Consider the following 22,647-nt stretch of genomic DNA (forward strand, 5'->3'; position numbering starts at 1 on the left):
GGACCCGCCGCCGGGAGGGACATTCGGCGAAGGTAAGTCCCGTCCTGGGGGGGTGCGGGGTGCGGGGGAGGGTGCGGAGGATTTCTCCCCGAAACTTGTTTGGGGGGCCGAACACGTTGGCGCTCGGCCCCCCGAAGTTTCGGGGAGAAATTCTCCGCCATCCCTAAGGGAAGGGCTGTAGCTCAGTGGTAGAACACATGCTTGGCATCCAGAAGGGCCCAGGTTAAATTCCTCACATCTCTAGGTAGGGTTGGAAAAACCTGTGCCTGAAATAGGGATGGCTGTTGCGGGGAAATACTCTTCACTTTTGGCTCAACGGATCCCTGTGACACCCCCAACTTGGTGCACATTTGCAAGCTGAGCAATGAGTCAGTTCCAGACACTTGGGAACTTTTTCCGTCTTTTAAAAAATATGTGTGAGTCCCAATTTGTGCAAAACTGCAGGTATAACAGTGGAAATTGCAATTTGTGCAATTGGAGGCGTAAATGGTCTAATGTTCTGCAGGGTTTGGCAGAGAGCAGAGTGATCTGCTAAAATCCTGGAATAAGGGGGGAAACGGTGGAAGTCCCCCCCCACACACACACACATATGCACTCAAAGGTGTTTTGGCGTTCTTTTTGTCCAGTGAGCAGAGTGTTTTACCCCCTTGTTGAATCCAAGGGCTTCTGTGCTGGAATGTGGATACAAGGCCTCCAAGCACAAACACTTCCCCTACTTGGTCTGGAGACCTCTACTTGGTCTGAAGTATATCCAGAATCTTCCAGAACACCACCTGAAGCTTTGACATTGGCATGGATTCTGGTGGGAGGGGCAATCCTGCCTCATCCCTGCAGAGTAAGTTTTGTCTGTCCACACAGAAACAACATCAAGAGTGGGGATGTCAGAGAATTCTACAATGGATCTTGGTGAGGCTGAATGCCAGTGCATTCGGCCCCCCGAAATCCATGGCAGAACGAACCCCCCCCCGGTGAAAGGTGCGCGAAATGGGACATTTACCTGGTGCTGTTTGCGCTGCTCTGTGAATGGTGGCTGCGGCCGCCATTCCCTTCATCACTATAGCCATGATAGGCTACGTAACATGATAGGCTACGTAAAAAGAGAGAATTTCAGGGGGAGGGACGGAGCGCCTCCCGCCCACCACGAATGTCACCCTTCGAAAAGGTAAGTGACTTTCGTACATCCCTAATCAAGAGGCATCTTCTAAACCAGGCAAAGTAAATATGAACAAGTGAAACCAAAACCAATACAGGAAGGGCAATACAGGAAAGTGAAAAACACATCCTAGCTTCCTCTTCCCACATGCATTAGGCATTTAGTGGCTTTTCAACCAATTATTTTTCTTCACATACAGACTGTGGATTTTAACTAATGGCTGTTGCTTATTCCAACAAATCCTACTTACCAAACTGTATATCACAAACCACCTTGAGAGCTTTTGAGTTCTTATGATGTGCTCATAGGTTTCCTTATCATTCAAACTTCTGGGGGGAAAAATGGAACAATTCAGATGACACAGTGAATTTAACCCTATTTGGATGTTCTAACACCAGCACCCTCCCTATACTCACAAGTAGAATGCTCTCTCCATCCTGCCTCTCACCTCCATGAGTTGAAGGGTCAACATCTTCAGTGAGGAACCTGCTCAATTTATGTAGGCTCCTTCCTTGTGCAATTCAGAAGCCTGGAAAATCAGTGTTCTAAATTGTGTGGGTGGATGTTCACCCTATAACTTGTGAAGGGCAATGAAACAGGGATGGAGGGTGGGCAGAGCTAGTGTGCTCATCCCTAATCTCCCTCATGCAATTGTAATCATGTGGGAGATTAGAACACCTGAGTAGGATGTATCTTACTCTGTTTGTGGACTTCCACTTCCATTTGGTGTAAATGTTGTTAAAGTACAAGCAAACAGGTTTGGTTCAAGTGCATGAAAATGAGATGGCACACTCTCCCTTGGTGTTGATGAATCATAAACAAAATAAAAATGCAGTTCCCTATGCTAGCCATTAACAGAAAGAGGGGGGAATAGGAGGAATTTCAAAATGTATTCATCATTATTGAAAAATGCTGCATTTATGAATTGTTCTGAGTGCAGTTCTGATTTCTATTTTAATTAGCTGTGTGAGTGATCCCAGTTGTATCTGTTATGTCTGGCAAAAGATTATTTCCATGCTGTTGACGGTATAAGGTGCGTTCTAATGTGCTATTACGTTTCAGTGAGTTGTCCCTGCAGGACAACACAGCAGCAGCATTTAGCATAAAGAACTAGGAATGAAAATAAGTAGTTTACAGGATCCACATTCCAATTGTTTTGATTCAATGAGAAGTATGGTCTCTTCACCACAGGATACTCTATTTAACCATACAGAAAATATCAAGCAAGTTCCTCATTGCCAGCTACTCTAGCATTTGAAATTTCTAGTATGGATTAGCTGTTTGGCATTCATGCAGCATTGCTGCCCTCATTTTCAGATTTTTCGAAACCATTGTTCTTCATACTGTCCTTTGTAGTTGGCATTCGGCTAACAAAAATATAACTTGCATCAAATAAATCCCTGTAATTATTTGTTTTCTTTTCACTCTAAAAGCTGTGGAAGTATACTTTCAATGTTCTGCTATTTTAAAGTGTGGACATTCTTTTCCTTAGAAAACTGATGCAATAGCCCTGTTCGGGTGATCACCTGAACCCATGAGGGTTAAAAGTCTGCAGAGGGAAGGCTCTGTGCACACTGCCCCACCCCCAATGTCTCTGTGCATGCTGGGCTGGGCTCTGCCCATTCAGTTCCTGTTTAGTTGAATGCAAGCAGAACTCCTCTTCAGGGTTCAACATGGCAAGGTCAGAAACTGAGGGGATGGGGCCCAGCACTCATGGGGACACTGGGGCTAGGGCTTTACATAGGGATGGTGGAGAATTCCGCCACGGATTTCAGTGAGGCCTAATGCACTGGCATTCGGCCCCCTGAAATCCATGGCAGAACGGCCTGCCACCCCCACACAGATTCCCCCTGGGGCGAAGTTTACCTGGGGTGGATGTTCCGGATGGTGGCGGATCCAGTGGCGGCTGCGGCTGGTCTTTCGACCGGCTGCCACGGCCGCCATTTCCATTCTGGTCTCTGCTGTGATAGGCTATGTAAGTATTTACGTAGCTTATCATGGCAAGCCAAGAAAAAAAAAACACACAGCGTACGCAAATGGTGGCGGCTATGGTGGCCGCCATTTGCGTTCCCTATCTTGCGCCGTTTTATCCTGCGTAAATATTTACATAGGCAATTACGGAGGAAAAAAAGGGAACCGCAAATAGCGTAGTGGGCGCTATTTCCGTTCTTTTTTTTTTCTCGCTGTTTTATCCTACGTAAATATTTATGTAGGCTTTTACGGTGAAAAAAAAGAAACGCAAATAGTGCCCACTATGCTATTTGCGGTTCAATTTTTTTTTGCCGTAATTGCTTTGTAAATATTTACGTAGGCTAGAACGGTGAAAAATAGGGAACACAAATGGCGGCCACCGTACCTGCTGCCATTTGCGTAAGCTGTTTTATTGGGGGGGGCATGCCGTGATAGGCTACGTAAATACTTATGTAGCCTATCACGGCAGCCTAGAAGGATGCAAATGGCGGCCGCTATGGCGGCTGCCATTTAGGTCAGCAGCAGCCTGTCCGTGGCTGGAAGTCTGGTTGCGGACGGCCCTGGCTGGCTGCTAGCCGGCCAGGCAGGATTCCGGGGGGGAGGACCAGATCACCTCCCCCCCATCGAGGATTCGGGGGGAGGGAGAGAGCTCCTCTCCCCCCCAGCGGATGCCCTGGCCGGAACCAGGTAAGGGATTCGTACATCCCTAGCTAGGGATGTCAGAGAATTTCTCCACGAATCTCCGGGAGGCCGAATGCCAACGCATTCGGCCCCCCAAAATTGGTGGGGAAATTCTCCGCCCCCCGCCCCCCTGGGATGGGACTTACCTCGTGTGAATGTCCCTCGCGGCAGCGGGTCCCGGTGGTGGTTCGACGGCAGTTCAGCGGCAGCGGCTGGTCTTCTGACCGGCTGCCGAAGCCGCCATTTCAAAGTAAAGTAAAGTAAAAAAAAAATTTAATAGTCTACGTAAAGATTTACGTAGCCTATCAAGGCTAGATTTTCAAAGTCAGCTGTGATAGGCTACGTAAATCTTTATGTAGCCTATCACGGCTGACTTTGAAAAAAAAAAAAGCGCGTATGCAAATGGCGGCGCCCATGGGCGCCGCCATTTGCGTTCCTTATTTGGGCACGGGTAGTCTACGTAAAGATTTACGTAGACTACGGCAAAAATAAGGGCGCTGCCATTTGCGTACGTGCTTTTTTTTTTCTCTCAAAGTCAGCCGTGATAGGCTACATAAAGATTTACATAGCCTATCACGGCTGACTTTGAAAATCTAGCTGTGATAGGCTACGTAAAACTTTACGTAGCCTATCACGTTGTTTTTTTTTTGCTTTACTTTTTTCTTTCGCGGCCAGAGAGGTGGGGCGCTCCCCCCCAGCCAGAATTTCGGTGGGGAGGGATGGGGCGCCTCCCCCCCAGCCAGAATTTCAGTGGGGAGGGACGGGGCACCTCCCACCCACCAAGAATTTCGGGGGGAGAAACGGAGCACCTCCCCCCCCAAAAAAGCTGCGGGACCAGGTAAGGGAGTTTCGTCCATCCCTAATAGCATTGTATTATCTACTCCAACAATATGTTTCCTCATAGCCAAGATCCTTCTGTAATGTCTATGCAAGTAAGCCTAATTTAACTATGATCCTGTGAAATATTAATTTAAAGTTTCCTCATTGCAGTTGTGGCCAATTTTATTGCTTCCTGTTCAGTGCTGCTAGGGGATTAGTAATAAATTGCTCTTTAATTAATAACTTGTGTTGATTAAAATTCCTGCCTTTGTCTATTCCCTGGTTGCTTCAAGTTGCCACATGGTAATACTGGTCCTGATCTTAGAACCATATACTATGATTGTGATCTGATATGTTCAGAATCATCCTGTGGGTGGCTATTGAAGATGGAACTTTGTGAGCATATGAGACATTATCCTTCCCCAACTTGGTGCATTCCAGATATTTTGACCACAATCCCCAGCATCCCTGATAACTGGCCATGCTAGCTGGGGCTGATGGAAGTTGTAGTCCAAACTAAATGGAGGGTGCCCGGTTGGGGAAGGCTGTCATAGCTGAAAATGAAAACATGATGTCCCACTCACGTGTGTGGCTCAGTCACTGAATTGCAGCCTGTGCCTTTCAGTTGTTTATTTTCTTGCATGGTATAGTTTTGAAATTATTTGAACTTGCCCTTAGTTTCGGAGGTAAAGCAAAGCGGACGAATGGAAGACATATCTGTTATAAATGGACCAATTTCTTACCCTGGACCACTGTCCTTGTCTCTCTCCCCTTTCCCACCCAAAGATGCTGGAGCAACAAAGGGCTCAGGTTCCCAGCCAAGCCTGGAGAAATGAATAAATGCAACAGAAATGACTGGCAGTGGCCCTGGTCTGACTAGTTTTGAAAAAAGCTTCCTCTGCATTTTCACAGAATGAAAATGACACCATCACCCTTTTCACACTTTAATCGCATTAAGACTGCTACATGCAATAAGCAGGGAGTGGGGCTGCACCACTGGCTCTCCCTATGGTGTCAGACAGGGGGTGTCAGGGAAATGTGCAAAGGATTCAAGTGACTTTGGATTTCTATGAATCCATCCTGCAGATTCTGCAGCAGACTTGCTTTTTCTGAATTTAGTCACACAAAACTTTAGTCATACAAAAATATGAAAAATACGAAAACACTGACCCCAAAAGCACATTTCCCACCTCCCCCAGGCTAAAGTGTGAAAATATGGGTTTGGGGGTGATTTGCACATTTGCACAAATGCACATTTTTGGAAGTGCACATCTGTGGAAGTTCATACTTTCCAACATGAATGCAAGTTTGGGAAACTGGGGAAAAAAAACCCTGATTCCATCAATGTGCAGACAATGGAACTAGGGATGTACGAAAGTCACTTACCTGTTCGCGGATTATGTTGATGGTGAGGGGGGGCGTTCCGTCCCTCCCCCCGGAATCCTCGCCGGGGGGGAGGTGCTCCGTTCCTCCCCCCCCCGGAATTCTCTGAGGCCGGCTGTGCTCCGTGGCAGCTCCGCAGAGCAGCCCGCCAGGCCCGGCCAGGCCAGAGCCGTCTGAAGCCGGATTTCCGGCCGCGGAGGGTCTGGCTAAAAACAAAAAACCGCGTAAGCAAATGGCGGCGGCTACGGCCGCCGCCATTTGCGTTCCTTATTTTTGCCCTCTTAATCTATGTAAATATTTACGTAGACTATGATGGCGAAAATCAAGGGGAACGCAAGTAGCGTAGCGGGCGCCATTTGCTTCCCTTTTTGATTCCCCATTTTAGCCTATGTAAAGATTTACGTAGGCTAAAATGGGGACTCAAAAAGGGACGCAAATAGCGCCCGCTACGCTACTTGCGTTCCCCTTGATTTTCGCCATCATAGTCTACATAAATATTTACGTAGATTAAGAGGGCAAAAATAAGGAACGCAAGTGGCGGCGGCCATAGCCGCCGCCATTTGCGTACGCGGTTTTTTTTTTAACCCACCCCGCCATGATAGGCTACGTAAAGATTTACGTAGCCTATCAAGTCAAGTATTTTTTTTTAAACCTAGTCATGATAGGCTACGTAAATCTTTACGTAGCCTATCACGTCTTTCTTTTTCTTTCTTTCTTTTTTTTTTTTTACCAGAGTGGAAATGGCGGCGGCAGCCGGTCGGAAGACCAGCCGCTGCCGCCGCTGAAGCCGGAGCCACCGCTGCCCGGAAGATCCGCCCCAGGTGAGTCTCGTCCCAGGGGGGATCTGCGGGGGGGTGGCAGGCTGTTCCACCATGGAGTTTGGGGGCCGAATGCACTGGCATTCGGCCTCACCGTGATCTGTGGTGGAATTCTCTGCCATCCCTAAATGGAACGAAAGATGCCTGACAATCTGCGAGACATGGACGGAACAGATTAAATAAAATCTGTACATTCCCCAGTGTCAGGAGGGCCACTGGCCCCATGTCTTAGGCTTTCCTAATAAAGTGTTAAAACATCTATGTGTGAGCAGTAGGCTTCCATGTGATCAGGAAAGGGGTGGGTGGGTGGTGGTAGTGTTCCTGACGTTGGGTGTGTGGCCCCATTTATCGCATGCAGAATCTTTCACATAACCCATCAAGGGGGGTCATTTTTTGAGCACCATAACACCATTGACTTATAAGAAGGTGCAGCATCTAATAGAACTTCTTGAAACTGATGCTTTGTAGCAGCTGCACAGTATGGACAACCATTGACATGTATTGGTTTGACCTGCATTTCAAGTGCAAACGCACTCTTGCATCTGTACCACTCTAGAACTCCAGTAGAAAACAATGGTGACGTCGATCTACATGGCAAGCCATAAATACCAAGGGGCTTGCCGTGTAGAGCTACCACTACATTTGTTCAACTTCATGTGATCTGAACACCACCTGGAGTTCCTGGGAAAGGAGGGCCATTTAATAAATGGTAAGACAAAGCAATGACTTGTGTGAGAGAATAAACCACCACTGGATCTCAGACTAACCACCACAGAAAGGATTTTTATATCATTTAATGTCAACACAAACACAATACATCTCACTTGGGAGAGTTTTCACACATTTATCTAACAGCCATCAAGTGTAGCAATCAAATGGTAAGAAAGCAAACTATGTATCTGCACACATTAACCAGTCCCCAATTACCCATCAACTTGTCCATAAGACTGGAGATCAAAAGGAGCTATCAACTCAGCAAAGGCCCAGCCAGGAGTGAGGATTTATATACAGGCTGGGAGCTACCTCTCTTCCAGGTTCAGTGACTGCAGGTGGGCCTGCTTCCTCAGTATCTGTGACTGGGTCATTACCCTCCTCCCAAGTAGACCTTTCCTCCTGAGTAGACTCCAGGTAAAAGGGTCTTCTTGTGGCCAGGTGAGCATTCTAATGACAACTATCTCACCTGTGCACTGGAGAGTTGTGGGATGAGAGAGGAGAGTCTGGAACTGGCAGGGCTCAGGATGGGATCAAAGGATTCTTCAGAACCCCAGACAACACACTGTTGTGACAGAACTCTTCAGGCTGTCCCATGTCTTCTGTGGCAATGGGGTTTGCTGTGGAATCTCAATCTTCCTCTTCAGAGGAGGTTTCCCTAGGCTTGGGTTGACCAGGAACCTGACATGACTGCTGGGATTGCTACCTGGGGATACCCCTGAGTTTAAGGTATGCAAAATGAGACCTCTGTTGTAACAGGTTGTTATATAAGGGCACAGTCTTATGTTTGTTTAGACAAAACATGCCATCTGGAGAATGCTGGGAGCTGTAGGACTCTTCTGTCTAAACATGCCGAGGACTGTACCCTACACTTTCCAAACTATTTAGAAACAGTGAGATCGCCATTTAGTGGTCCTGTGAATTTTTTTTTAAAAAGAAACCCTGCTATTACAGTTGCATATGGAACTACCTGCAGGATACTGATGTACCCAGTGAAAAGTTTGCTAATTGCCACCATTCTTTTAGCTTAATTCCGACCAGTGTTTTGCTTCACTAGTCTAGAACTTTGCAAATTTGCCTTCAGTTTCATGTTTGGTTTAGGGAGAAATCCTATGGCCACTAGACACTGTCTAGAGGGCCATAGGATATACTCTTTTCCAGGAACTGACCTCAGAGCCCATGCTCCAAGGTTGGTTCCCAGAAAACTGACCTCCCCTCATGTCCATGCTGCCTCAGAGGCAGCATGGAGAAGCCCTGTATTCCACGCTCGGAAGGGGAGGTGGGAAGAGCAGAGCTGCGTGTACGACACATCCTATGTTTTGTACATGCAGCCTCCTCTCCCAGTCAGCCCCCAGCAGCTAGACAGCCAAAAATGGCTGTCTAGTGGAAAATAGCAAGGCAGGAGAAGCACGGAGGGAATGATCCCCCCCAATGCCTCTCCTGCCTTGCTTTGGATAGGATGTCGCCTCTGAGTTCTTCACCTTCGGAGGTGCCTATCTTGATAGGATTGTGCCCTTAATTTGACAGCAGCTCTAGAGATGTGTGGATCTCCCCACCTCCCCCATTCATGGAACTTCAGTGATTTGATTGGAATTCTTTTAAATTCCTTAGACAAAATTTGTCATCCAGTTTAAGAACTGTTTTTCCAGTTCTGTTTTCCACCCAGTTTGCAAAAACAGGATCACCACTAATGAACAGAGATAATTAGTGTGCTCTTTGCTTGACCTACATTTCTTATTCCTTCCCTGTCTATTATAAGAATGTATCTACCTTACCACTCACTTTTCTACTTTTTACTAAAATATTATTTAGGAGTAGGTAAGAAGAAAGACTAACACTGTGCCAGTCTCACAATGAGCATGAGCTACTTCCCACAACCCATGCATGTTGTTTGCAAGCTACAGAAATCCCAGGAAAAGGTGAAAATGGGTAGCAACCCAGGGGAGGGAGTGATGAGGGCTGTTATGTATAACTCATCCATCCCACAATGTCCTTGCACACCTGCTTCAGCCAGCATTAGGGAATTGCTAATTGCTGTGGAAATGCTCTGGAAAAAAAGAAAGTTGCCTGGCAGAAATGGAGCAATTATAATGTAGCACATCTCAAGTGTTAGTATCTTCTAAGTCATTTTCCCCCCTCCAGTTTTCCTTTGTTATGCTTCCTAGACAAGAAAATTAGTTCTTGGTAAGAAGTCACTGAGTTCTGTCTTCCACTTTTTTTTTATACCTTTCACTTTATACCTTTCACTGTCCAAAGTGGTGAAAGAACTCATCCATGAGCCATAATGTCCCAGAAATTAGACAATTCTTCATATTTTCCCATTTTCTCATCCGGCAACAAATGAATGTAAAAATGCCTTGCTATCAGGTAGGCCATCAGTACTCCTTAATACTATGTTCCAAAAGTCATATACTTTTATACATCAATAAAACTTGCTGAGAAAGATCCTGACCCCCAAGGGTTATGGCCTTAGAATTTGATGTATGATGGCAGTAAATCAAGACAGCTGTGAGATGAGTTGATGGACAGGTAGCTGGATTTTTTTAGGGTCAGCATTTGTTTTTATAACTGAGGGACACATCTTGCTTGACTTATGTACCAATGCATTCATAAATCACCTGGAGGTGGGTAGTTACTTACACCTATCTGTTCATAAACTGCAGAAGTGCATAACTTCCAGCCACATCGCTTTATACATTTTAAGAATGTACACAGGGAAAAGTGCCCCTAAATGGCAGCTCTTTAGCCTTTGCAATTACAGTAGTGATCCAACAGATTTACACACAAAAATCTAGAGAGCTTGTGTATGCATGTGTTTTTGGAATGTCTTGAGGATAAAATAAAGGTGAAGATGTATTGGAAAAAATCAATAGGGTAGACACAGGGCGTTCCTTGATATTTATATTTTTCTAGAATGACAGCAGATAATAATAATAATAATAATAATAACAATAATAATAATAATGTTCTTTCAAACTAAAAGAAGAATTGAAAATACTGAATTTTACACAAACTCTGCACCCTCCATTTTCTCATCAGAATATAATTTAGTTGCTGTGCAGGGCTTAAGTAAGCCTTTTAAAATGCTGGATCTTCATTGGAAATCTCAAATTTTATTGCCATAAAACCAATAACTGGACATGACCCACAGAGTGTCACCAGGTAGTGGCACAGAAGTGAGCCTTCTCAGAATGGCACCCACCCCCTGGAAAGCTGTCTATTGTGTGGCTTGAGATGTGGAAACTGTGGGGAGCTTTAAAAGCCTCTTGAAAATGCATCTATTTACTCAGGCTTTTCCTGACTTTTAATTGACCATGACCCATTGTCGTTTTTTGTTGTGTTTTTAACGTATTTTATTTTATGTCACTGTTTGCATTGGGGTGTGTGTAATGTAAACTGCTTAGAATTTTAGGAGATGAAGTGATACAGAAGTAGTGTGATAAATAAATGTACAATAAGTCATGGGATTTTGGCAAAGTAGCCTGATGTAACATGTAAGCCATTTGACAGCACTTTAGGTGAAGACCGTTGCTGGTGGGGACTGTTTACAAAGTTTTGAGCAAATGAAGGCAGATATATATTGAGTCAGACAATAAATCCATTTAGCTTAATATCACCAGGAGGATCTCTCCACATTCTCAGGCTGAGGGCTGTCCTGGCCCAGCTATCTGAACCCTTAAACTGGGGATGCTGGGAACTGGACTTTAACTAGGGATGAACAGGGTCACCTCTGTCCATCCTTGCTGGGTGGCCACTGAGCTGCTGCTTGGTGTGCCTGCCTCTAGACAGCCCAGCATGTGCTTGGTAGCTGCCTGTACCCTTAGCAAGTAGCGATTTTGTGTAAAAATGGTGACTCAGAGTTTTGGGAAATGTAATGTTGCATTTACATTTCCAGAAGACCCCGAGCTGCCATTTTTAGACAAAATGACAGCTCACTAAGGGCACCAAGCTGCTGGGCACTTGCAGACTTCTGCTGGGCACCTGCAGACTGCTTTGCAAATGGGCCTGGCAAGCATGTGAGGGTTCAGTGATTAGGTCTGGGAGGTTGAGTGGTGGTGGTGGGGAGTCAGCCAGACTCCATCCACCTCTCGGGCTCCTGCAACATCCCTAACTTTGATCTTCTTTGACATGTTCTGCCACTGAAGTATTGCCCCTGCTCCACATTAGGTTGACGAGCACCCTAAGGAATTTTCTGTAGGTGAGGGAGTTTCCTCAGCAGAGCTTGATGGGTGACCTGCTCCAACTAGTTCCAATTCTTTGCTATGCAAAACACAAGAGTTGGTTATAACAGATCAAGCAAACAAAACATGGTTTTACTGGGCAAACATGGATTTTCCAAAGAGAAGTTAGTGGCGTAGCCGCAGTCAAATGCACAGGATATCAGTCAAGCGGAATTAAAGTCTAGAAGGCAGCATCAGGCAGAAGTCCAAAGGTGGATAACATGGAGACTCAACCATAAGACAAGGTTATGGAAACAAAAAACCAACCATGAGAACTGAAGAAACAGCACTGTTTACAGCCAAAGTTAAACTGATAGTGCAGGCTTATATTACCAGAGCCTCCTAAGCCCCACCTAAAGCACAGCTGCAGTACATTACAAGCCTTGCTCCTGAGGTGTTTCCTCCTCTTGAGGAATCTTTCTTTACAGTCTGGCACTTCTTCTTAAAGGAACCGTGCTGATTTCTCTCTTAAGGTGACAAGGCTGTCTGGGACTGGAGGGAGGTGTTGCTGAGCTTCAATGAAGTGGAGCTCCATTCTTCCTGCAGAGATGGAGTCCTCTTCCTCCTGGTATGAGGAGGAAGAGGACTCCATCAGGAGCCTCTTCCTCCATCATTCCTCCATGGCACCATCCACCCCTGGGAGCTCTCTAGCTCCTTGGAGGAGGAATCCTCCATCAGGGGCATGACAATGGATCTGATGTGGCTTGAGGTTGCTTGAGTTGGGGGCAGGGGCTCTGAGTCTAGTTGGTGTCTCTGTCCATCACACTGGGGTGTGGATGAGAACAGTTGGGATCCGCAGAATATATTATCTCAGGGGTAGGAAACCAATTTTCATCTCAGGGCCACATTGTCACCCCAGACTAAGTTGGCAAGCCAGATGTTGCAATGAGGGTGGGCCCTGCCTTAAAGCCCCTCCCCCTCCTGTGACATTATCACACCCCAACCACTTTTTTTTTCTCCATGCAGGAAGAGACACATGGCTCCATGCATCTCCCTGCATGGAGAAACTGACTCATCCAGTGCTTTCAGGGGCTGGCTCCTACAAGCTCCAGCTAAGCCCTTTCTGCCCTACTTGAATCCCAATCATGGCTTGGAGAGAGGATGGGGCAAGGCCCACAGAGGATGCCCATGGGGTGGGGGTTGCCCTCCCCTGTATTAGCTCCATGGCCCAGGGGCAGGGGTATTTACATAAGGTTGTATCCAATGTTAATGAGACTTAACATTGTACTTGAAGAGCACAATCCTATGCATGTTTAGACAGAAAAAAAGCCCTGCAACTCCCAGCATTCCCCAGCTATGCTATGCTATGCTTAAATTGAAATGACTTAAATTAGACTAACATTGCATACATCTCATAGAAGGTCCAGAGGTATATCCTTCAGTTCTTCTGCCCTTGGACAGAAGTGTATTACCCACAATGAGGGAATTTCAGGCAGAGTAGGTTAATCTAATTCAAAGTTCCATGTTGAAAATTGTGGCCTTAAACATTCACCAGATACCTACATTTTAATAGGATAATTTCTTGTTGGGTGCTTTCAGCTAAGGGTTTTAAATTGTGAGTCTCTGAGGAATGAGAACATATTGCAGAATTTGCTGTCATCTGCCCTGAGTCCTTGAGACAGGATAAGTAACAACAAACAAACAAAATCAGCATTTCCCATCCAAAAGCCATCAACACAACTCTGTTGTGCCAGTAATAATACTGAGTGGTAAAGTTCAGTTGTTGAGGTTCTAGTTAATGGTTTTCCTCTTTTTCTCTCACTGTGTATATCATGACATTCAAATGGGATGATGATTTCATATTTATCTCAACCCTATTTTAAATCAAAGGAGGAACACCAGCTTTCCATTGATGTGTGAGAGGATATTCAAGCCTGAAGGGTTTTCTGCCTTTTTGTCTGCTTCCAACTGCCATGGGTTACATGTTGACAGTAGGTCAGTCAGCATTGCGCTTCACAGAAGTCAAAGCATTCTGTGCCAAGCCTGCTGCTGCAGAGGAGAACCATCACTGTGTGCCAGAGAGAGTCAAGTAGTAGAATGAAAAATGAAAAATCTATACTATAAACAAAGAAGGTGACGACAGTCCCCAAGGCAAGCGTGGTCAGCTATTGTTACAGCCTCTAAGGGAAAGTGTGAGAAGATGGTAGATATCAAAACCACTGAAGTCATCAGTGCCAGCCACTCCATTATTGTGAAATCAGTTCAACGTGAAAGGAGGGAAAGCAACCACTGATGTTCTCCTTCTCTGCAGCAGTCCTGAAAAGGTCTGGGATCAGTGGGAAAGCCAAGGATAGAAATATTGCTTTGGTTTCTCTATAATGAAAAAGGTAACCCCCCCCCCCCCAGCAATGTCTCCTGAGGAGATTTGTTTCTTTGCCAACTGAGGGAAAGGAAATGAACACTGAATCAAAACAGCTCTTTAATCTTCCCAAGAAGATGCAAGTTAAGCTTACAGAAGCACAAGAAAAATAACCACACATCCATTATAGAATAATTTGTCTCCAGCAATGATAGAAACAAAGTAGAATCAAGATAGCATTTGATTTAAAGGTCAGACTTAGTATACAGCCGAAAAGATATCTGGAGTCAGGTATCACGTGACACTGCTGGGTTGAATTTTAAGTGTGGCTAGATATAGTAGATGAGCTGCATATTGATGTATCCTGTGGTAAAAAAATAATAATAGACATCCGACATGCTATTGAATTACAGCAGGACCCCCAAACAAGAATGCCTAAGAAGATTCTAACATGTAGAAGTAGGCTTTTGTTATATTTTAGATGTTACAGATGTTAATTTGCAGTCTTCTACATCTGGATATAATCCAACTCTCTTCAGCAAGCATACTTGTGGGAAAAGCTGTGGGTGGCTTCTTGAAAGCCACCTTCTGTCTCCGCACCTAGAACAATTCCTTTTTGCATTGCCTCAACAAACTCAGATGGCCGTTGAGGCAATGCCAAAAGACTGGACCAAGCTAGGTGGCTCTTGACACACCTACCTATGGGCCCATTCTTATACCCAACTCAAGCATCCTGACTGGGCTTCATGCATATGGCTATACATAATTTTTGTAGGGATAGAAATGCATTGTGGAAAGAGGGAATGGGGACTTGAAATGAATAATTATTATGAGCTGTGTAGACCCCCTTCAAATGTTTTCCAGGCTTGTGATGGCTCGGCCCCCTGATCTGCCAGTTTTCCCCTCTCTTATCCCATGCTTATTTATACAAAAATATCAAGCTGTGAGAAGCTACAGGGGGGAAAGCCAAGGGTAAAGCTGAAGATTACTTCTAAGCTGCTCATTCTAAGATATTCCTGCCAATGTGAACTACTGGGAGTGTAGTTTTTTTAATTCCTTCTGACTCATCAACCAGAAAGAATAAAAAGCTACAGTTCACAGAGTTAAGTGGGGTGGGACTTTATTCTAGAAGGAAAATATCAGAGCATCCTCAGAGCCTGCATCACTCAGTCTGGTGAATATAGTTTTGATATAGTTTCTTCCTGACTCATTGAACAGAAAGAGTAAGAAAACCACAATTTCTGGAATTCCCACTAGCAATTCACACACACTTTGTAAGTTCCGTTGAATCCTCTCTTGGCTGAGGCCACCATAGCCAATGGTAAGGAATGATGGGACTTGTAGATCAAAACATTTGGAGGGCCATAAATTGCCTATCTTTGGTGTAGACAGTACTGAGCTAGACTGAAAAATGATCTGCTGCTTGAATATTATAGATTCAATCTTGCTGACTATTAGGGTCTGAGGCTACTTAATCCATAATCCATGACCTCTGGCTATGCCAGATGGGGATGATGGGAGTTGTAGTCCAATCCATCTGGAGAGCACCAGATTGCCTACCCCTGGCTTAACAGATCTACCCTTAAGTTTCTACTGGGAATAAAAGCCATTTAATATGAGTGAAGAGCTGCTGTTTCAACTGTCTCCACTCACTTACCCAATTCTGAGCTGAGCCTGGTGGTGACCTCCTTACTTGTTTTGCTATGTCGGGATAAAGCCTTAAGGTTTCCCCTGCATCTTTTACACTAGTTCTAATATGGCATCAGGACAAGGACATGACATCATGAGTTGACTGTTGGTCTGAAAAAAGGGTTTGTGGATGTTTTCTCCACCTTGTTCCCCCACTCACCCTGAAAAATAACTTTATGCATTTAATGCTCCCACAGAAGAAAGATGCATCACTCACCCACTAAAGAATGTCTTAAAATGTCATGCCACAGCTTTGTCTTTCTTATCCATTTTTTTAAAATGAAATTTCACTGACAAGGTGATAGAAGGTGAAGGTCCAAGGTGGGGAAAAACAAGTAAAACACCAGATGCTTGCCCACAACAAATTAGAGCCAACATTTTTCAGGGTATTCATGTGGATGATATGAGATGGTGAGGGGAAACTGTGCACCAGATCTCCAGCAGCACCTGACACATTTTGAGACCAGAGAGAGAAATGACAGGAGGAGGATTGATTATATCTTCAAAGAGACTGTCTTGTAATCAAATTTAGACCAAGTCTCTTGTCAACATGTCAAATGTTCATGTCAAAATACTGAATTGTGACCATTTCTTTACCTTTTCAAAAAACATTTTACATTTTTTGAACCCTCCATTGCTTTTCATGCAAATAAACTCTTCAATCTAATCTTGTCGTGTGATTTAGCCTAGTTAAAGGTTTCCCAACACCTGCAACTACTGGTATCTTATGGCACTTCAGATGCTGTATTTTTTTTTTTTTTTAAGCAAGCTAAGGGAAAGAAATGACAGGGCCAGCATCAACATCAAGTATGGTCAGGCACCTGCCAAAGGCCCACACCCATTCAGGAGCCCACTGAGAAGAACTCCCTGGAGTTGCTCTTTCTGTTCACTATTGTAACCTGCCTCTTGCTTTGGCCCAGACAAAGTTGGTGGTGGAGGAGGAGGAGATGCCATAGTCTGCTTGCTCACTGGCTCTCTGACTATCCAGTAAGCAAGTGGTAGCAATGATGAGAAAGAGGATGAGGAGCAACAGCAGTGGGTGACAATGGCAGTGAGAAGGTAGATTCACTGAGGGAAGGGGCCCATTGATGGTGTCTTGCCAAGGGCCCAATCCTGAGACTTTGACTCCTGAGCCAAAGCTCTCTGGGGGGTTTACAAAGATTAAAAACCTCAAAAATACAATATTGTAACATAATATAAAAACCATTTAAATACAATGTATGAACACCCTCCGCCACCCAAAGCAGCTAAGAATCCAGATTAAAAATGACATCTTAACTAAAACATAACATAAAAACAATACACTAAAGTACAATTGAAAACACAACAATAAAAGAAATAAACAGCATCAACCAATTAAAAGCTCCTTTGGCAACAGTCCAGCTTATTTATATGCCGAAGGCCTACCTGAATAAAAGGTCTTTGCTTGCTGCCAGAAGAACAACAGAGAGGTTCCACCCTGGCCTCCCTTAGCAGGGACTTCCAGAGTCTGAGCCCTCTCTTGTTGGAGACATATCCCTGAATCCTGATAGTGGCCATACCAAAAGAAGTGTTTCTCCTGAAAATCTTGAAACCAAGGCAGGCTCATATGAGAGAAGGTGGTCTTTCAGGTAGCCTTGTCCCAAGCTGTATAGAGCTTTATAGGTCATAACCAGCACTTTGAATTGTGTCAAACAGACCAGTAGTCAGTGAAGCCATTGTAACAAGAGAATCATGTGCTCTCTGTAACTGGTCCCGGTCAACAGTCTGGCCACAGCATTGTGGGCCAGCTGCATTTTCTGAACAGTTTTCAAAAGCTGCCTCATGTAGGTTGTGTATGTGTTACACTAGTCTGAATGGGGGATATTCTTATCAAACAAAACAGGCTTATTCTAAAGATGCAGCAGATGGGAAAAGCCTAAACATAGGACACAAACAGAAGCTTATTAGGGCAAATGTCTTCCTATGTTGCTTATCAAAGTATTTACTTTGTCCTATATGAGTGAATGGATCTTAGACGGCAAGGGGGAAACATTGACTTCCACCTGAACTTCTAGGTGCAGAGAGACCAGAAGGAAGGAGGGCAGTGAAGGGCATCTTGAATAGTCCCACATGTGTTACCCTGTGCTTCTGAACAAGTATTGCAATTATATGGGGTTAGATAGAGGTCTACAGAGATATATTACATTCAGAAAACAGGGTTTTTCTATCACCATGGACCAGGTAAGGGGGATTCTCATGTAGAAATCATTATCATGGGTGATGAAAAATGCAATCCTTTTACAGCTTGGTGTGCTGACCTTTTCTAGCTCATATTTGTTTCCAAGTGCTTTATTCTGGTTCCTTATTTAGTTGCAGTGCTAGTCCACCATAGCAATAAAGTTGTCATCCTAAGTATATGAGCTGGATCACACTGCACTGATATTATATATCTGTTTATAATGTTCGATTGTCTCCGTAAATATGATTCATAGTACTAATTAAGATGTAAGGCAACTGCAGCATCCTTCTATTCCCCCCCCTACAGTGCTATATACTTTGTCCTTGAAAGAATGATCTTTCTGTTATAGTATCCAGTGCATGTCTATTTAAAAACCAAAACTACAAGTTCAATTATTTGTTTTATATTCTCAGTCCCCAGCTCATTTAAGTGCTCTTCAGGTGTTCACATCTGTAACTATAGAGGGCAGACAGGGACGCCCCACTCCATCCACACCAATCTCTTCGTGTCGGCAGGACGGTCTGAACAGGAACTGTAGCTGCCTTCATCTGAACACAGCTACACTCCTCCACAGGACTGGGAACCCTGACCAGCCACACTGCAACCTTCCTGGCTAACATAACATGGGGAGGTCAGGGGTGGAGGGACAGGGACAGAGAACACATCCCTATCTGCCCTCCATAGGTACAGATTTCAAACACCTGAAGAGGGCTTCAGTCAGTGTGCAGTTAAACAATTAAACAAAATATACTGAGCCTTCTCCAACCTGGTGCTCTCCGGATGTTTACGACAACTCCCATCTCCCTTGCCCATTGGCCATGCTGGCTGGGGCTGATGAGAGTTGCAATCCAACAACATCTGAAGGGTAGCTGGTTGGAGAAGGGTGTTCCATATCATGAATGATTAATGCATCATCGGGCCATAGCTTATTAGCAGAGCACATGTTCTGTATGCAGAAGGCCCTAATTTTTAATTTCTGGCATCTCCAGTAGGGATGTCAGAGAATTCCGCCATGGACTCCAGTGAGAATGGCCTCCCTCCCCCGCCGCCCCACGGAATTATGTGGCTGATGTGGCTCCAGCGGTGGCTCCAGTGGTGGCAGCGGCGGATGCAGCGGTTGGTCTTCTGGCTGCTGTGTCTTCCGGCTAGTCTTCCAGCTGCTGCCGAGCTGCCGTGGCCACAAATGGTGGCCGTTGTAGCAGCCACCATTTGCGTGGCTGCTTTAGCGTGATAGGCTACGTAATACTTAAGTAGCCTATCATGGCAAAGAGCAGGGGCACAAATGGCGTAGCGGCCATCATTGGCACCCCTGCTCTTTGCCATGATAGGCTACATAATTACTTACATAGCCTGTCACGGCTGGCAGCCTCGCAAATGGCGGCCGGTGTAGCGGCCACCATTTGTGGCCACAGCAGCCCAGCAGCTCCGCGGAGTCACCATGGAGAAAAGCCGGCCAGGGAGGATTCCGGGGGGGGGGGATGGAGCACCTCCCCCCCACCGCAGATGGCTCCAGCAGAACCAGGTAAGTGTTTCGTACACCCCTAATCTCCAGTAGGCATGTATGAAATACTCACCCTGTTCTGGTTCTGGCATCCACAGGATGGGGGGAGGCAATCCGTCCCCCTGGAATCCTCCCCGGCTGGCTACGTGGAAAGTCTGCGGAGCTGCCAGCCAGGCCCATCTGCAGCCGGACTTCTGTCCGCTGCTGGGCTGCAGACGCAAATGGCGTCTAGCATAGCCGACGCCATTTGTGTCCCTGCTCTTTGCTGTGATAGGCTATGTAAATATTTATGTAGTCTATCACCGAAAAGAGCAGGGACGCAAATGGCATCGCCGGATGCCATTTGCATCTGCAGTACGAGGCAATGGACGGATGGCAGCGGATGGACCTGGACTGGTCGGCAGCAGGTAGGGTCCGTCCAGGGAGAATTTCAGGGGTGGTGGTGGGGGAGTAGTCCGTTCCGCCATGGACTCTGGGGTGCCAGATTCTAAAGAATCCAGCCTCATTGGAGTCCATGGCAGAATTCTCCGCCATCCCTAATCTCCAGTTAAATAGTCAGACAGCAGGTGATGAGATGGACCTTTGCTAGAGAACCATAGATAAGGACATAAGGATCCTGCTGGGTCAGACCAAAGGTCTATCTAGTCCAGCATTTTGTTCATTTCACACAGTTGCCAGATGCCTTTGGGAAGCCCACCAGTAGGACATGAGCACAATTTAGAACCCTCCTGATTGTGCTCTCCAGCAAGTGGTATTCAGTAGCATACTGCCTCTGATATTAGAGACAACATGCAGCCATCAGGACTAGTAACTATTGATAGCCTCAGGGTTCAATCCTATGCATGCTTATACAGAAAAAAGTCCTACACCACCCAGCATATTTTTTTTTAGAGTTCATCACCTTGCAATGGACACCAGTTGATGGTCCCAGAAAATAATTTTAGCCACATGTGCAATTGGGCTCAGCAATGCATGGGTTTTGCATTTCTCATAGCAATATTGTTAGTTTGTCATTTCATTGCATTGCCATTTAATTGCATTGCCACCACAATCTCTCATTGGACCAGATCCATAGTAGGGATAAATGCGGGGTGGCCTCCCCATTCCTCTCTGGGGAATCCTCATGATGAATTTTGAGATATTGCTTCAAGGTCCCAGCCCAATTTGGGTGCAGGCATGCCAGCCACACACCAAAGTGCCAAGATGGACCCACAGTATTGGTTTACATCGTGGAGGGCCCAAGACACCTGCCACTTCCTTCAGCATTATCCCAGCATGTGGGCTAGTGATGACCAGCTGTTGGGCTGCCCACTGACTAGATCTTTGTCCTATGCTATGACAAGCTATGTGAGCTGTGTAACCAGAACATTGGGGCCATTTGTAATCCACTATATGCTTAGTTCTTGCTTCTACATCCTGCTGTGCTGCTGACACAATAAACAACTTCATATTTTATTGTAACAATTGGTCAAATGCCATCAAATATTAGATATTAGAAAATAACAAATACTAAATAGCAAAGATACCATAAATATATTCAAGAAATGTTTGGCAGCAACATTTGGAGAAGAATTCTGGGAAGCAAGTTCATATCATCTCTATACCATGGGTCTGTCTGCAAGATAGCCTTTACAGGCTTAAATTGGTTTAATGTCATTCTCTTTCTCTAAGGAACTTTAGCAACAGGAACGAAAGTTCTCTAAGGAACTTGAACAACTCCTCTAGTTGTGTGTTGAGCTGTGGGGGGTGGCATGTGTTCAGACAACATTCTCATAATCATCACCAAACTACGATTCCCCAGAATTCATTTGGGGAATCCATGCCAGTTAAATTGGCATAAAATCAACACGTTTGTTTGGTAGATATAGGGCTACATTCAATGTCATGTGAGTGGATTCCACTCATGCAATGGGACTTCCCCTTCCTATCTCCCTCTTGCATCTCCCAAACCTCCATATCTGTTCCAGAGGGCTATCCAAGCCTCTGGGGAAGATTTGGGGGTGGGGATTCATCCAGCCAGTGATATCTCTTCCACTTGCTGATGGGCACCATTAAGTAAAACCACACTGTGTACATTCTACTGTTGCTGTCCGACCTGTCATTGTAGCTTTTGTCACGTATGTGTAAAAAACAGCATAATTGTAATTAAGTCTTGTACACATTCCAAGACAAATATTTTCCGTTACATTTTATTTTTAAAACACAGCTTTGTAGCCTCACCAAGTATTTGTTCCTTTTTATTATAGCTTTCATTGTACATTGAATGTAGTAGAATGCACTTACTATCTTTTTGGGTATGTATTTTGAAGTGATGAAAACATTATCTTGGTCTTTTGACCGAAACCTGGAACAAAAGATCAGTACAGGAGAAAACTATCATCGGCAGTAAATAAAGCACAGAATTCTTCTCTCCTCAGTTTAGTGACCTCAGCTTTGGGAAGGTGCAAACATATATTTCTTGCTTTTCTTGCTATTTCTGAGTGAAAACGTAACACCAAATATTTTTGAACAGCTATAATTTCAAGGCTTCCCGGATACCAGCGCTGAATACTAGCATCACAAAGGTGCTGTTCATGTTCAATTTATACCAGAATCAGCAGGCATTTTCTGTAGATGTTGACGCTCATAACCCCTGTCAGACAATACTTTCGTTATGCTACTTATGTAGAAAGTGAAATCAGAAGTGTGCCATAGATAGCTTTACTGTCCTTGGCAGGGATTGGTGTTTCAAGAGGATTTGGGTATTATGCCTTGTTTTTTAGGGATGTACTGACTGTGTAAAATCCGCTCCATCTGTGTTTTGCGGATTGTCAGGTGCCTTTTGTTCCATCATTTGCCCACAGACAGATGCAAATATTTTTTTTTTGTCATGCGGAAAAATACTGAAATAATTACATAAATATTTATGTAAGTATTTATGTAAGTATTTACATGATTTACCCCAGTATGTAACATTTAGTGTATTGTACCCTATTCCATTCTACGTTTCCTCAGCAGAAACTTACCTATTTTTCTACAGATTTATATGTGCAAATTTCGGGAAAGTGAAAAAAATCTAGGGATGGGGGAGAATTTCTCCCCAAAACTTCGGGGGGCCAAGTGCCAATGCATTCGGTCCTCTGAAGGTTGTTCGGGGAGAAATTCTCCGCCCCCCGCCCCCCCCGGGATGGGACTTACCTTTCACGAATGTCCCTCCCAGCGG

The sequence above is a fragment of the Heloderma suspectum genome, chromosome 2 (assembly GCF_057233095.1).
Source record: "Heloderma suspectum isolate Gila_16-S chromosome 2, 16-S_ref, whole genome shotgun sequence".
In the NCBI taxonomy this organism is placed as follows: domain Eukaryota; kingdom Metazoa; phylum Chordata; class Lepidosauria; order Squamata; family Helodermatidae; genus Heloderma; species Heloderma suspectum.